This window comes from Hyaena hyaena, unplaced genomic scaffold, assembly GCF_003009895.1.
Source record: "Hyaena hyaena isolate Hyena2069 unplaced genomic scaffold, ASM300989v1 scaffold_120, whole genome shotgun sequence".
NCBI classification, from domain to species: domain Eukaryota; kingdom Metazoa; phylum Chordata; class Mammalia; order Carnivora; family Hyaenidae; genus Hyaena; species Hyaena hyaena.
In genome coordinates, this window is record NW_024080752.1 from 1,687,382 (window position 1) to 1,703,102 (window position 15,721).

Genomic DNA, 15,721 nt, shown 5'->3' on the forward strand with positions numbered 1-15,721 from the left:
CATTGTTAACATGATCTGGCTTGAAAAAATGTAGGGAGAAGAGTTTTACTCCTGGGAAGGACTATTGTCTCTCTTCTACACTTCGCAGCAAACATTAGCCTAAGTGATAGCTGGGTGGAAGAGAAGCACAAGTCATGTAAGTGACTTTATTTGGCAAAATTTACTTCCTGGCTAGCACCTAAAGGGAGATGAACAGAGAGAAAGCAATGATTTCCACAATACCCCCAAGACAAGGAATGCACTATGCAAATCCAGCACCAGGGAGAGCGCCAAGTGGGAACTTCAACTCAACATTTATAGAGCCATCCATATGTCTCCCAAGCCAGAAAAACAGCAAAAATGTTAATTTTTAAATCACTAAGTAAATACAATGTCAATATTTAAACAAAGTTGCCCTTAAAAGCACACTTAAGGTTTCTAAAGATTTCTTCCTCCCCCATCTTATATTTTTTCCTCCCTAGCCTTATATTTCTGGACATTTCTGCTGCAATTGATGAGCTCAGAAGCACTGAAAGCACTACTGCCACTATCATCATCACCTCTCTCACCCTACCTTTTTCATTTGAACAATCCCTGCATCCTGCATCCTGCCCTTTCATTTGTACTTGCTGCTTTGCAAGATCCATGCACTCCCTGTGACCCTGGGGCTTACCAATTCATAGCCTGGGATCTTCAGGCTCCTAGGGGCCATTTCCTCTTACTGACCTATCAACAAGTCAAAGTTGAATTCATCATTATGTCTCTCTTCAAATTGGCCCCTTTTTCTCCCTCTCACTGCTTCCTGCCATCTAACCAAATCCACCTGTCTCTTTTTAAAAATTTTTAATGTTTAGTTTTGAGAGAGAGAGAGAGGGAGAGAGAGAGAGAGAGAGGAAGAGAGAGATAGCGAATGTGAGCAGGAGAGAGGTAGAGAAAGGGGGGCGGACAGAGGATTTAAAGTGGGTTCTGTGCTGACAGCAGTGGGCCCGATGTGGGGCTTGAACCCACAAACTGTGAGATCATGACCTGAGTTGAAGTCAGATGCTTAACCAACTAAGCTACCAGGTGCCCCCATTTGTCAGTCTCTTAAGAGGGCCCTCTCTTCAGTCATTGCCCATTCCCTATGCACACAAGACTGCTGATTTTCACCTCATCTTTGCTCAAACTGTTTCCATCACCAGGAGGCAGAGGTTTCAAAATCTGCATTGACACTTCAGAAATGCTACCAAAATTCAACTATATCTACTTGGTACCTCCAAGCACTCCATGTGTTTAGGGTGGGCTATGTGTCTATGTAATTTATGTTCTTATTAGTAATGACGTTAATGATTACTACTTATGTAAGGGTTATTCTATGCTAGGACACACATCTTTTTTTTTTTTTTTTTAAAGGCATAAGTAGAAAGATAACAAAAGTAGCTCAGAATACTAAGAAGCTGATTGGAGGGATGTCAAGAAATAGCCCTCCCAATCCCCCAAATTCCTTCCTTGCCCAGTCTGTCATGCCTAAATTCCCTAATAGGAGTACATGCCATTGAGGAGTTAAAATCCTCACCTTTACCTCCTTCAGCACTCTCCCAACCACACCCCATCCTACCCCTCTCTTCAGTGCAAAGACTCATGGGAGCAGCAAAATTCTAAGCTGTTAACAGCTGAAGCCTTCACAGAGGATTCTGTCCCACAGTGACAGTTGGCTAAAGACAGTGAAAAAGAGAGATCCTTCAGTAATGGGTTGGGAGTGAGAATGGAAGGGGAAAGGAAAGAACCAGCTTTCTAAGAGGTAGACCTCAGACCCAGGCTCCACCCAGCCTACTGAAAGTGTGTTTTACCATGTTTAGAGTCTCACTCCTTCCTGAGCCACTCCTGCTTCAAGAGAGTCCACTGGACTCAGCCCTGCAGGGGACCCAGAGATGAATCAGACATGGATCCTGCCCTCGAGGAGCTTACTGTCTAGCGGTAGAAAGTGCCAAGTACCATAGCAAAGACAAAGAGCCATGGGGCTTCTAAAGAGAGAAAGAAGCAGGCTTTACATCAGGAAGGCCTGCCAGAGGAGGTCGCATTTGAGTTGGACTTAGGAAGGTGACAGGGAATTTTCCACAGGCAGAGATTGGAGGTGGTGCTAGTTATGGTGATGGGACACCTTCAGTCCAAGACTGTGATCTGCAGGGGCAGGGGTAGACGGAAAAAGGTGAGAAAAAGCCCAAGGAGACTCTGGGTGTGTTTTATAGTAAGAGGACACCAAGGATGACACTAGGCCTGCTTTAACATTTTGCCCAATGTTGCCCAGGTGTAAATAGGTCATAATTTATAGAGCATGATAGCTAAAAGTTGAGAACACAAGGCTGGAATGACAAGTGCTCTCTGAGGGTGGTGGTGAAGTGGACGCTCAACCCCATTCTTCTATGAGTCTGTGTTTGGAGAGGGAGCCAACAATACACCTCTGGGCCTAGGCAAGGTCTCTCTGTGAATGTTCTCAAGCAAGCAGTGAGGTTTAATAGTAGAATGGGAGATGGGGCACCAAAGAGTGACTATGCTCAGGCTTGTTCACTTGAATTTGCAAGAGTATCAGGTTGATGTTTAGTTCATGTCTGCCAGCAGAAACAGTATGGGCACATGTTTTGAAGACTCTGTAGGCAGAAATGAGAAAGAAGAGGACTACAGCTGACACGGGTGGGGAAAAGTTGGTAATAAATTGCTTGATGAGAACAACAACAAAATAGCCAAGAAGGGGCAGCTGAATGCTAATATAAAGACAAAGGGGAAACTCATCTAAGAAGTCCACACTTTACATATTTAATCCAGTTCTTTTTCCCTTTGTTGCCATTTTAGAATTGTAGCTCTACCATTTTGTGGAGGTTACAGAAGGAATCTTGTGGAAGTTTTACTTTGGCAGAGAAATCATTACCCAAATATTACTCCTTTAAAAATGTTTACACAACTTCCGAGAACAATTTTTAATCTTTGGTGGCATCACAGCCTTGGGACATTTGTTTTTAAGCCTGAACATAGCCAGTATTTGTCCAGGATTCTACTCATTCTCAGCTGAATTTAGTCAGCAGTAACCCCAGCCTTGGAAAGAGAAAACAACCCAGTGATACTGTATGGAAGAGAAGCTGGCAGATAAATCAGCTCTAGTCAGCCAAAGGATTAAGAGCATAAGACTCAGGCCCGAGAGTGTAGTAGCATGCTCTGGATGGCAGCATTAAAATAAAAAAAAAAAAAAAAAGGAAGGTAGGCATGGTGGGTCATCCAGAGTAGGGGTACAATGTGGACCTGTGGTCCCTGATCCTAAGAATCTTCTGGAGGAAGGAGGAGACATTCATTCTCTGCTTGACCTTTTATACACCTAGCTGGGAATGAGGAGCCTTGGCCTTAGAGGTGTAGCCTCTGCATCCAGAATGAGGTAAATTCTGTCTCTGGTCAACCAGGATCATAAAGGCTAAATTGACCTAATTTGGAAAGGAAGGTTTGTGCCCTCTAAGTTCTATGCTTAGTGTCTGCCATTGTTGGGCAAGAACTACCATAAAATAGTGCAAATAATATCAGTGTCATCAGAGAGGGGAAGGCAAATGACAAGGGGCAACATGGCCAAGTCAACAATTTGGGCTTAGAACTGGCAATATGGCCAGTATGAGAAGTTGTCTTTGGGAATTTTCCCACATCATTTCTTTCAGTCTCCAAACTCAGTCTTTCTAGCCTCTGCCTCCTATGAGTTCCTTAAAAGTCCAGCTTTTCTATGCCTATTCCCAGCTCAAGCTTACTGTGGTAGGTCCCTGTGCATCTGATTTCTCTCTAACAGCTTCTCCACTCCCTGGTCTGATGGCATTATCTCACCTGGGAAGGTAATTTCCTTTTTCAGCTTTCTGTTCACTTCTCTTCCCCTTTTTCTCCTTCCTGCTGTTTCTCTGATAACACTTTGCTGGCCTTGTATCATATTGGTGTCCAATCTTTCACCTACTATTGTTTTTTGTTTCTGGGGGGTGATGATTTTCTAAGGGGAATGTTCTTGTTATACTTTTAAATAAAAAACAATAGTTGCACCAAGAGGGATCCTCAATCATTTGATACATTAAAAAGGCACCAAAGATGGATGCAATTCGGGGAAAATGCTTTTCCTTATAGGAGGAAAAAGCAGTAGGAGCTGGTTCCCAGTGTAGGGCTAGAGAAGAAGCTGATGGTGGTACTGCTCAGACTCTGCAGGAGGTCAGGGGGGTCTAGAGCTCCAATCCTGGCAGCTATGGTGGGAGCAAGTGCTTTCGGGTTTTATTCTTGAAAGTCTGCCCTATTGACAGAGTTAAAATGACCCTAAATGTTGTCACATGTGACTCAAACACCTTTCTAGCGTACTTGATCATTTGTTCCAGAGATGATTTCCCACAAAAAGAGCTGAAAAGCACCAAAGTGATTTCTAGAGAGTCTTAGCTCTCAAAGACAAGCTAATAGGCTGGAGCCCTTCTTATTAGTTGTGGTTTGGGGTACAAGCATAGAACACTCAGCAACTTAGGTAAAAAAAATGCTGGAAGACTCCAAAGAAACCTAGGCAAGGAGGGTTTCAGTTGAGTTGAGATCATGGAGTTGCCTTTTAAGGATTCCTTAGGGAATCTCAAAGTGCTCTATGAATTTCTATGAAGAAATGGGTCTGAAAAGTTTTACTCAAACTGGGCTCAGGATTCCTGGTGGCTTAGGACTCTCAGTCTGACAAACTGGAAGAGTGTCTTTGTGGTGATGTGGTCTGTCTTGTGTCATCGCCTGCTCTTCCACCCTCCCTGCTGCTCAGTTTGGCTCTGCTTTCTACTGCCTTCACACAGAAGCAGCTGCATAAACGAAGGCCCTCCCATCTCCATTTCTGTCTGGTGAAATTCTACCTTTCCTCCAGCCCAGCTCAAACGTCACCTCCTCTGTAGAATTCATGAGTGTCCTGTTGGAAGTCAACATTTCCTTCTCTGGGCTCAACAACCATTTGGTTGGGTACTCCCCTAGACTTTTAAAAACCTGGACAGCATATTAGTGGAGCTCTTTTCTCCCCCTGGCTAGGCTGTAAACTACAAATGAAAGGAAGATAATTGAGCCCCAGTGTAATGATAAAGCCAAAAACTTGGCTTTATTTTTTTCAGCCATTAAATTTCTTAATAGGGGCTTCTTATTGCTCTCTGTGGGGAAGTGGCAAAAAGGCCTCCTCATGGCCTTGTCTTTACAAAGGCATAGTCAGGTCTACAGAAGAAATATTTGAGCAGCTGTGGCAATGTAACCCTGATCACATGGCCCATCTTTTCATTCTCCAGCTGACCTGATCAAAGGCCACTTTGGGAACAGCTCTTTCCTAAGAGCCACTAAGGGCTGTGGGGGCAGGAGTAGGGGAGGAAAGACAAATGTCAGAATTCTTGGATGATCCTTTGTAGCAACTGGCCAACTGGAGGATGAGAATGGGTGACAGAGCCTTTCACCTTTGGGGTCAACAGCATGCCAGGCTACAGGGCTAGGAGGCCAGAACATCTGTCAGCTGGGCAGCAGCTCCTATGAATGAATCGCCTTTGTCTCGTTGGCAGTGGGGATGAGTGTATGTTTATTTGCTCAACAGAAAGCCATGTAAACCAGGGATCAAAAGGAAACCCTGGTGATGGCAAGAAGCCCAGTTGCCATCAGACAGACACCACCAACAACAGAAGAGTACTTGGGGGGCTCAGGAGGAAGGGTCCTCTGTTTTGGCAGAAGTCCCCTTGCCTCTTTATGAAGCTTTCTAAGGCAGAGGATTGAAGGAGTCAGAAAGTGCCCTTGCTGGCTCCAAGAAATCTATACAGATGGAGCTGGCCAATGGGGGACTGGCCCAGCCACCTTCTTTCCCAGCTTCCCTCAAGCCATGTAAGCAAGCTTATATTTGCAGTCAGCTCAAGACTTGTTTTCTAATTTGAAGAAAAATAGTAATCCATTATCCTAAGGGTGATTCTTTGCCCCCAACCCAATTCCTTTTTCTCACTTTCCCTAGTTCTGTTGGCTCTTCCTCAGCAACAGCTAACGTGGGACGATGATCGTTAGCAGTTGAGCAGTTTTGAGCCAACAAACTAGCAATGCTAAGAGTTACTGAGAAAGCAAGGGTTCAGGGTTTCAGAAGCAAATGATGCACAAGATAGGAGGGGAAGGAAATGTTCTGGACCACTGTTCAGTAAAGGAATCCCCTAAATTCCATCATCATAATACAAAGCTGGAAGAGTCCTTAGAAACCATCTATTCCATTTTTCCCCCTACCTAGGCAACTGTTTTCTTTCTATGATAAGAAAGTAGAGTGAATGGTAGTAGGGATAAGATACTTAGTGCTAGGAGCTGAGCCAGTGTGAGAAGCCAAGTCTTCCTGATTCCCATGTGATCTTTTCACAAAGAATGTTTCTGGATTCTTTTATGTTAATTTCAATGATACACATCAACTTTTAAAAACACAGGCTCATGACATATCTCTAAATACCTTATCAAAGCATACACTTGTCAAAGCATGAAGTAGTTATATCATGACTATTAATCATCACCCAAGGGCATAAATAGTAGTGAGATGTCAATATAACAATTGAAACATTAATTTCTTAATTTTTCATGGCATGGCTCCATAGAAGTTTGAATTATTCTATAGGCTCTAAAAATGATAAATAAGCCAAAAATATAGAATAACTTAAATGGCCTTTGGGCATTAAATCTCAGCTTAGTCAGTGAACAGATAACCTTACACCATGAGCTGGGGCTTCACTCAAATCAGGAAAGAAGGGCCATTTGATTTTATGCTGCTACAAACAGGAGCTACATCCCAGCTGGTGGGTGCTCTCTGGCTCTTACTGTAATTCTCCTCTCCACCTCCTGCTTTGCTCTCTGATGTCAGTTCTGTGTCTAGGGGCAGGGAGTTGGGTTTAGAAGATCCTCTCTCTGCCTCTAACTCATTCTTCAGGCCCCAGATCAAATGTCTTCTCTGTGAAGCTTTCCTGGGTCCACCCTCCATTCCTCAGAATGGCCCAAATCCTCCCCTGTTGTCATTCCCCTGCAGCACCCTGTCCATAATGTCCCATACAGCCCCAGCATAAGGTGACTCTGCTAGGTGTCCACCAGCCCTGGAGGTGTTCTTGTTTGTAATTCCTGATCTCAAAGTAAGCTGTGAAAATGCTAGTGCTAGAGAGAGGGAGCTGGCAGAGAAGGCATCTGTAAGAAAGCCTTGTTGAAATCATGGAGGTTAAGGTGGACTGTGAGAGCCTGGGCCTTGGAGCTGACCCCTGGGTCACAGTGGAAAAGAAGCCCCTCTAGGATGGGACTGAGGGGCTGGAGCAGCAGTTCTGAGTGATACAATCAATAAGGCATTAAACACTGAGGCAACAGCCATTATTATAGAGGAGAAAATGGCTCTCTATTTCCATGTACCACCCTATAGGCCTAGCTGCTATTGTTTGGCTTGAGGCTTGCCTGCTGGGAAAGAGGGGGTTACCATGATCCTGATCCAGGGGCAAGTAGCGATGGGTCACCTGTGAGTTTGGAGACTGGGCCTCTTGTCTCTGCTGCTAGTTGGTTTTGTGGCTTTGGGCAAATCTGCTCCCTTTGATAGAGCCTCAGATAGAATAATCCAGATTATGTGACAAAAATAATTCTAAAACTCTTCCCAGGCCTAGAGGTCTGGGATCTCAAGTGCTACATGAGCTTGATTTCTACCACAAACCTGTTCATTGGTGTCTCTGGAGGGAGGTGTACCCAAAAGTCATCACGTGGTCCTTTTGGAAGTAGTTGAGTCAAAGAGACTTGACTTCCCATTCATCTTTAAGGTGGGCTTCCAAGGAAATAATTCACAATTCAACTAGTATACTAGTTGAGGGTGTGAGTCCTAACCAGGGAGACCAAACCAGAAATGTCTTTTCTTTTGTGCTCAAAATACTTTATTTAAAATAATTGTTTTCTAAAACTGTATTTTAGAGGCGTATAAACATTAGTTTCAGAACAATTCTCAATAATTTATTTCACAAACAGGAACATGCAAAATAAATGGAAGTGGTGGCAGAGGGAGGACTCACGAGGAACAGCATTATTTTCTTTTGCTAGGTAAAGACATGGAGGGAAAACCCAAACTTTTATCTATTGTCATTGTTTCATGTTCAGCAAAGAACATTTTAATACCAAAAAAGTGAAAAAGATATAATATCAACATAAAGGACAGTTCTTGGGGCACCTGGGTGGCTCGGTCGGTTACGCATCTGACTTCGGCTCAGGTCATGATCTCACAGTTCATGGGTTCGAGCCCCACATCAGGCTCTGTGCTGACAGCTAGCTCAGAGCCTGGAGCCTGCTTCAGATTCTGTGTCTCCCTCTCTATCTGACCCTCCCCTGCTCACGCTGTCTCTCTTTCTCTCTCAGAAATAAATAAAACATTAAAAAAAAAAAAAGACAGTTCTTTACATTGAATGCAGTTCTAAAAAAAAAAGGGAACCTCATTTCAGTGAGAAGTTTCCTATGGAAGAACACTGGCCCATGGACTGGACCAGTTTAGAGGTGAGAGTGCCATCTGATGAAGGTCAATGGATTCACATTACTGCCTATTCTTTTAAGTGACTAGCCCACACTACAAAGAATTGATTATGAAGGTGTCCATCCCTGCCACCCTGTGTGCCATCTAGATGTGGAAGAGGGATACTCATGAAAGCATGTCAGATCTACAGCCATTCTTTTCTATTTCAAATCCTCCAATCTCAGAGGAAGAATGTACTTTACTTCTCCTCAGACTCTCTCTCTCAAGGCCCTTTCTACCATGACCCCTAACCAACGTTTGCTGCTAAAGTGAACTCCAGCATCTGCCCCTTCCCTCAGCTACAGTCTGACACACACACACCCCCACCTCTAATCCCCTATTGCTCTGGAAATGTGTAGTCTTTGCCCTGCCACCTCCTACCACACCAAGCCCTTCTTACCTCTCTGCCACCTGGCTTCTATTCTCACCTCTCAGGAAACTGGAAAAATCAAGAAGCAACTTCCTAAAATCCAGAGGCCTTTCCTTGGCTGTCCTCAAACTCAACCTGTCTGCAATCTTTAAAAATCCTCCCACACATCTTGAAACATCCTTCTGCTTTCCTTGGTCAGCCTGGCCATATTTTACTGAGTCACTTCTCTCTTTTCGCACTCTTCTCTGTACTCCCTAAACTCCCCTAATACCAGAGCTTTGTGACCTGTGGGATAGGGATAGCTTCCTTTCCCCCAACAGACCTGACCTGCTGGTCTTTCAATCTTCCCAGGTTGTGAAGAAGTTGACTGCCTCAGTCAAGTCTAGTGGGATGGAGGAAGGAAGCATCTATGAATTTGGACTTTTTTCCATTTTTATTCCAGTCTCTCACTTAACTCTATCCCTCTATACCCAACATCAATGCCTTCCTGAGAGCCTCCTAGGTGTGAAGTACTCTGTGGCATGCTTTTGAGGACGAGGATGTTAATACCACAAGGTCTCTGCCTTTATAGGGCTCCCCAGCTCACGGGATGGTGGATTGGGATTGGTGTTTTGGTTATCTGGAGGCAAGGCAATTTGGTGAGAGCTCTGTGAGAGAGGGGCAATAGGTGAGGGGAGTGTAAATGCAAAGGAAGATCCCTGGTAGGAACTGAGAGGAAAAGTGGCCAGAGTAAAGCTGGTCTGGACTCCTGCTTAATGCTTTGGCCAGTGTTTCATTTGTCCTTCTGAATCACTGTGGCATTATCAACAAAGAATAATACATGATCCTTCTGGGAGTAAAAAGCATTTAGTAATGCTTCACAAAAAAATCTTTTGTAAATATTGTGTCCTACCTCAAAATTATTATTTTTTTTAAGAAAAGAACATTGTTAATTCACTGATAGCCCACTCAGCCACTGAAGAATTTAGAGTATTTGGCTAGGGAGCTTTGTAGTGAACAAGTGGTTCAATTATTCTAGTTTCATTATACAACGTATCAGACATTCTTTGGCATCAGGGAATTAAAGTGCATTTTCTCTGGCAAATGGCAATAATATTTGAAGACGTATCCTACACAAGTGGTTCTTGACTAAATGTGGCTCCATTTTAAAAATAAGGGTATTCACATGATTTAACCTCTTATAGTCCAGTCTCATTGGGCTCATTCAAGCGTGGGGGAGGGTGGGTAGCTCAGACTTGCTAATTTTCTGTTTAAAATAATTTGGGTAAATTCTGTACTTGACTCTATTTGGAACCAGGCATTGAACCCCTAAGGCTCATTCCCACAACTCAGCAGATCCATCTGGGCCCCTTTTCCTGTTTTACCAGTGTTCCTTCCACAGGCAGACCTTTCTACTTAAGACCACCATGGCCTGTGGAGCACCGAACCCCAGTTCTCCTGGAAAACTCCTCAATGCTGGGCAAAGAAGCAGAGCACCTGGTCCCTGGAGACTGGGCCTGTGGCCACTAAAGGGGCTCTGTCAGAGAAAAGGGATTCTCCTGAGAAGAGAGCTGATCTCCACCCAGGTAGAAGGACCCCAGTCCTCCTCCAAGTGTAAATGTATAGGCCCAAGCTCCTTTGTGCAATTTAGAAAAAGGTGTCCCATCTGGATGGATACAACAGTCCAGGGGCTGGATTTCACTCCACTTGGCTCCTGTGCATGTGGAAGTAAAGAGAGGCTTCCCCTTGGCTTTTAACATCATTCTCCCTGGACAGCCCCTTCTCCAAAGGCAGAATAAGCAGGCAGAAGCCAAGGAAAAGGCTACATCTGTGAACATTAGATATGATTTGCCAGTCTATGAAAATGCTCAAAGCTTTCTATGGGATTTTTGGATATACAAGCCTCCTTGCCAGCCTGAGCTATTCAGACTGCTGCTTGGAGGGCTAGGCGAGATGATCTCCCAGATTCTACCATCGTACTAGACAGTATCTACCTTTATAGGCCAGTGATGGTAGCAGAATTACTACCAGTGAGGGGCTAGGTTGAAAGGTGGGGTTACAAAACTGCTGAATGAAAGTGTGGTCTGTCCAGGGGCAATACATAATCTGGTTGGGGATGATTTGTCTCTTGGAGCATTGCACGGATTAAGAATGGAGTGATTAAGTCTGTGCAGTTCAAATGACTGTCCAAAGAGGCCCTCCAGCCCTCCCTACCTTTACCAGTCCTCTCCTCTCTTACATCTGAGTCTCTTGAAGGAAGAGTCCACACTTGCTGTCTCAGTGGCTCCCCTGCCCACCATTTGACTGGATCTGATTGATGGAAAGCATCACTGTGTTCCTTGCTGAAGCTGCTGGCCTTTTCTTGGTTCTTTTTTGTTGTTGTTGTTTGTTTTTTGTTTTACTTATTTGTCAGTGTCAAGTGTTCTAAGCTGATGATTTCTCTTTCCTGTTTTTATACTGTCCTCCTTGGACTCCAGTTAAACGGCTCTCTCCTGGTTTTCATTCTACTCTGGTGGCATTTATTCTGCTTCTTCATTAGTTCCTCAGCCAACGGTATCCCTCAGGGCTCCAGCCTGAGCTTTTGTCCCTGATCTCTACCTTCTATGTGGGAGATTTGTTGAGTCCTGGAATTTCCATTGTAAAGGCCATTCAACTAACTAACCATATTCGTGTCTTCTGTTCCTGATATATTCCCAGACCTCCATGCCCACATTTCAAACTGCAGGGTGTACTGCTGCCCATCGGGCCAGTCCAGTGACATGCTCAAAGCCATTTTCTACCCTCTATTTTGCTTCTTCTTTTGGGTTCTCTAGAGAAACACTCTGCAGTGCAAAGGGCAAGGACCTTGGGATCACACCCCTAGATGAGAATCCTGGTCCTACACTTTTCTGTAGAGTCTTTGAAGCGAGATCCTTTTTTCTCCTGTTCTGTGAATTCTACCAACGCTTGTTCTGTAATAAGCACTTGTTAAATGTTGGTCCTTTTGCCCATTTCTTGTTAGCATGAACTTGTCCCTCTAAAGTGGGCTTGCCTCATTCCCAGGTGATTCCTGGGAATGTGTGTGGGAACCTCAAGTTAGGTAGAAACTGAGGAGTTAGAGGAGTGTGGCCTAACCAGGGGACCAGCCAGGGAAGACTGCATTCAGAAGCTGGTTTTACAATTGTCCAGTTAAGGTAATTACTTTCCTTTCCCCTATACCTTCCCAAATCCATGTCAATTCTTCTGAACCATCTCTCACATTGGTCCCCTCCTTTCCACCTTGAGGGGAAATTATCTGGGCCCATAGCCAGTCTCTCTGCTTTTAGGTTCTGCCCATTCCAATCCACCTTTCCCATTGCCACTGCCTGAAGCACAACTCTGATCATATGAATTCCCTGCTTAAAAAGTTTCAGTGTCCTCACCCCTGATTCCATATATTCACTTTCAAGGTTTTTATAATATGCTTCCAACCTAGTTTTCTGCCAAATTTAGGCTGGTTCAATCACAAGGCATGTTGGGAACAAACTTATACACAGTCTAGGCGTCAGGGGAGGGAAGAGAAGGGTAAATAGTGTCCCACCCAATGGCATTCAATCTAAAGCTTGGGCACAATGTTGTGGGACCCTGGTGATGTTCAAAGTGAAGTGGGTGCTTCACCTGCACTTAGGTGCTATGCTCTAGCTCTCAGGGCAAGAAGCATGGCAAGTAGCCAAGCATGGTAGAGGATCCAAGCCTCTGCCCAGTTAAGCAGTTGAGAAGTCAAGGCACTGCTAGAGGACAAGTTGGAAATCCAGACAGTCTCAGGAAATGGAGGCAAAATTCCAATCCCTAGGTGCAGAGCAACATAACAGGGCAGTGGGGAGGGGAAAGAAGCAATGCTGTGATCCTGGGCTCAAGCCACCAATATTAACTCCATACTTGAAGACAGAGAACCTCAGCTGTTTATCTTTCCGCTTCCTGGCTTTAGGTGAGAATCTTGCAAACATTGCTTGCTTAATTGGTTTAACATACCTCATTAGACTCACTCCTGTAGAAGGTGCCAGGTCCTTTGAAAGTTCTCTACATCATCTGGCCATTGGAATTCTCACAGCCAAGACAGAAGACAGATGAGTCATGTTTTTTTGGTCCTAAATCTCCATCTTAGGCATTGAGCAAGATATTTAGCTACTGGATGAAAAACCTTTTTTCAAACTCTCCTGGAGATTTAGGAAAAAGGAATTCCTATCATTTTCCTTTGGCTGGCAGGCATTCTTTTCTACTTCAAAGAACTTCAACCCCCTCCAGTTCAGAAACATGAAATGAATAATCTACCATGTGCTGGGAATGTAATGGCCTACAATCATCTCAGTCCCTTGACCATGCCTAGTAGCTTCTATGCAAGGGTCCCATTCTGGACTTTTTATTATTAATAGCTAACATTTACTGAGTGCTTACTATGTGCCAGGCACTGTGCAAAGGGAAACACATTGCCTCCTTACCAGGTGGCTCCTGGAAATTGAGTAAAAATGTGAAGAAAAGAGAAACTCTGAAGAGTTAGGGGAGAATAGGCCCAGGCAGGCTGGGACCAGCCAAGGAAGATGGCCTTCAAAAGATGGCTTTGTGACTCAACTTCAGTTTCACACCTGTTATCTGCCCGCCACTCACCCAGTAGTGGGTCTGAACTTCACTGGTGGGGAAGAGGTATGGTGGAGGGATGTGGCGGCTGTTGATGCTTGACACTCACCAGCTTCAGCCGGGCCTGGCAGCATAAGTGTGTGTAGGATATTGGAGCACTGGAAGAGAACCTCCCCCAGCTCCTCCAGTCCCCTGAGGTTCAATGCAAAAATTCCTACAACAGGACAAGCTTTCATTCTTTGATTCACTGGAAAAAGGCTTAAAATACAAATAGCTCTAGAGAAGGTAACAGGGTTGCCTCCCATTTACAAGAAGAGATGAATGAATCAGGAAAGTTTTCTGGCAATGGCTGGGGAGAGGATGACCAAAAATCCTATCCTGGCTTTTCTGAGGAGAGTGGGGAGAAAAGGGGGCAGTTGAGAGCACATTTGCCCTCAAAGCATTGAAGAAGGTCCCAAAGTACCCACCCAGCTAGAGACAGGATGGTGGTTTACATCTTCTTGGAAGAAGCCAAGAAAGATGACAAGCAGAGCCAAGTTCACATCCTTGTTGATGAGAGCATGATTCTTATAAAGTGAAGCTTGGGGCAGGAGTCAGATACAGGGGGCACCCTGGGAGAGCTCCATGCACAGAATCATCCCAAGAACTGCACAAGCAGTGGCCTGGTTTCCTACTCATCCAAGGGTCCTCTTTTCCCAAACTCATAATTTGAGAAGGAATTCTTTTAAAATGTGTTTGGAAATGTTTATGAAGTCTAACAAGGCAATTGAAATACAGACATATGTATATTTAGTAAAGCACAAAACAAATTCCTTTCTTTAAAAAGTATAAATCACAAGGAAAATGGGACTGTCTAGATAATTTCAGCACATCTGGCCGTCAGAAATCTATACCCAATACCCTCTCCTTCCATGAAAAATGTAACCAAAAACTCTAGTTCTATATTCTATAGCAGTAAACTCATTTCAGAACAACCCCTCTGGCTCAGCTCATCTTCCATTTCTCTTGGCAGTACAAGAAGGAAGGTGGAATACAAATGTGTGTGTGTGTGGGGGGAGGGGTGGCTATCATCACCATATTGCAGATCCCTTTGTTGTATTAAAGGTTGGCAAGACAGTCTGAACGATACCCTGTCATCAATAGTGGGCAGATTGTGCACTATCTGGAGGAACAGCTGGGAGGGCAAAGGGCACAGCAACCTCCTATCTTGATTTAAACAAATGGTCAATACCAGGGGTTCACAAAATGGAGGTGGGGAATGTCCCATCAGAGGAGCAAAGCAGAGACCAGGCCTAGAGCAGAGAGGCAGCTATCACCACTGAGAATAGTCCTGAGTTTAACAGGGAGCAAGCTGTTGGGCCAGGGGTTAATATCAGGGCCCCAGGGAGTAGAATAGAAGGTGAGGGCAGGGGGTGGAGAATAAAAGCAGAGGAGCAGGCTAAAGGGGATAAGTGAACCTCAGCTGTCTCTGTAGTGGGCAGAAGGAACCTGTGGCAGGGTGACGAGGTACAGCTGGAGTGCTCGTTAGACAGGCTGGCTCAGAGCAAGGAAACAAAGTCCAATGCTCCTGGGTACCCAGTGGTGAAGTCTTAGGTACAAGAGTCCCAAGTTTCAGTCGGGGCATCACAAGGGGTATGAGATGGTGGAGAATTTGTGACCTGAATAGCTGTGGAGCACTAGGAGTCAGCTCCGGGGTACCAAGGCCCAAATTAGACTCCTGGGGGTGGGCAGCGAGTTAGAACCACACTGGAGAGTGGGCAGAGCTGTGGCTGCTTGAATGAGAATTCTTGTCTCAAGACATGATTTGTCTGGGAATGGGTCATGATTGATAGCTCAGATAGCTCAGTTGAAAAGATCTGAGAAAGACTAGGGATGGGAGGAGCTGGTGACATGAGGCAAAGGGTAAACAGTTTCATTCTTTCAAAAATCAGTGCCCAACTACTAAGTGCTATAGGCACCACCAGCCCAGGGATAGGAGGATGAGTAAGACACGGTCCTTATTCTTGAGAGGTTCGTGAATTTTTAGGGGAAATAGGCTGGGGAGAAATAGACTCCAGGGCCTTAAGATGATATCTCCAATTCATGGTGCTTTTAAATTATTGTACAAAAGCATATATTACTAACATTTTATTCCAGTAATACTCATTAGCTTATGTATATCAAATCTAGTCATCCATGGACTATTTCACTGAGGCACTGAACTTTTCCACATTTCACCTTCAGTTCACACCCTACCTCCCAAGATGGACATAAGTTGGAACTTCCTGTTAGTTGCC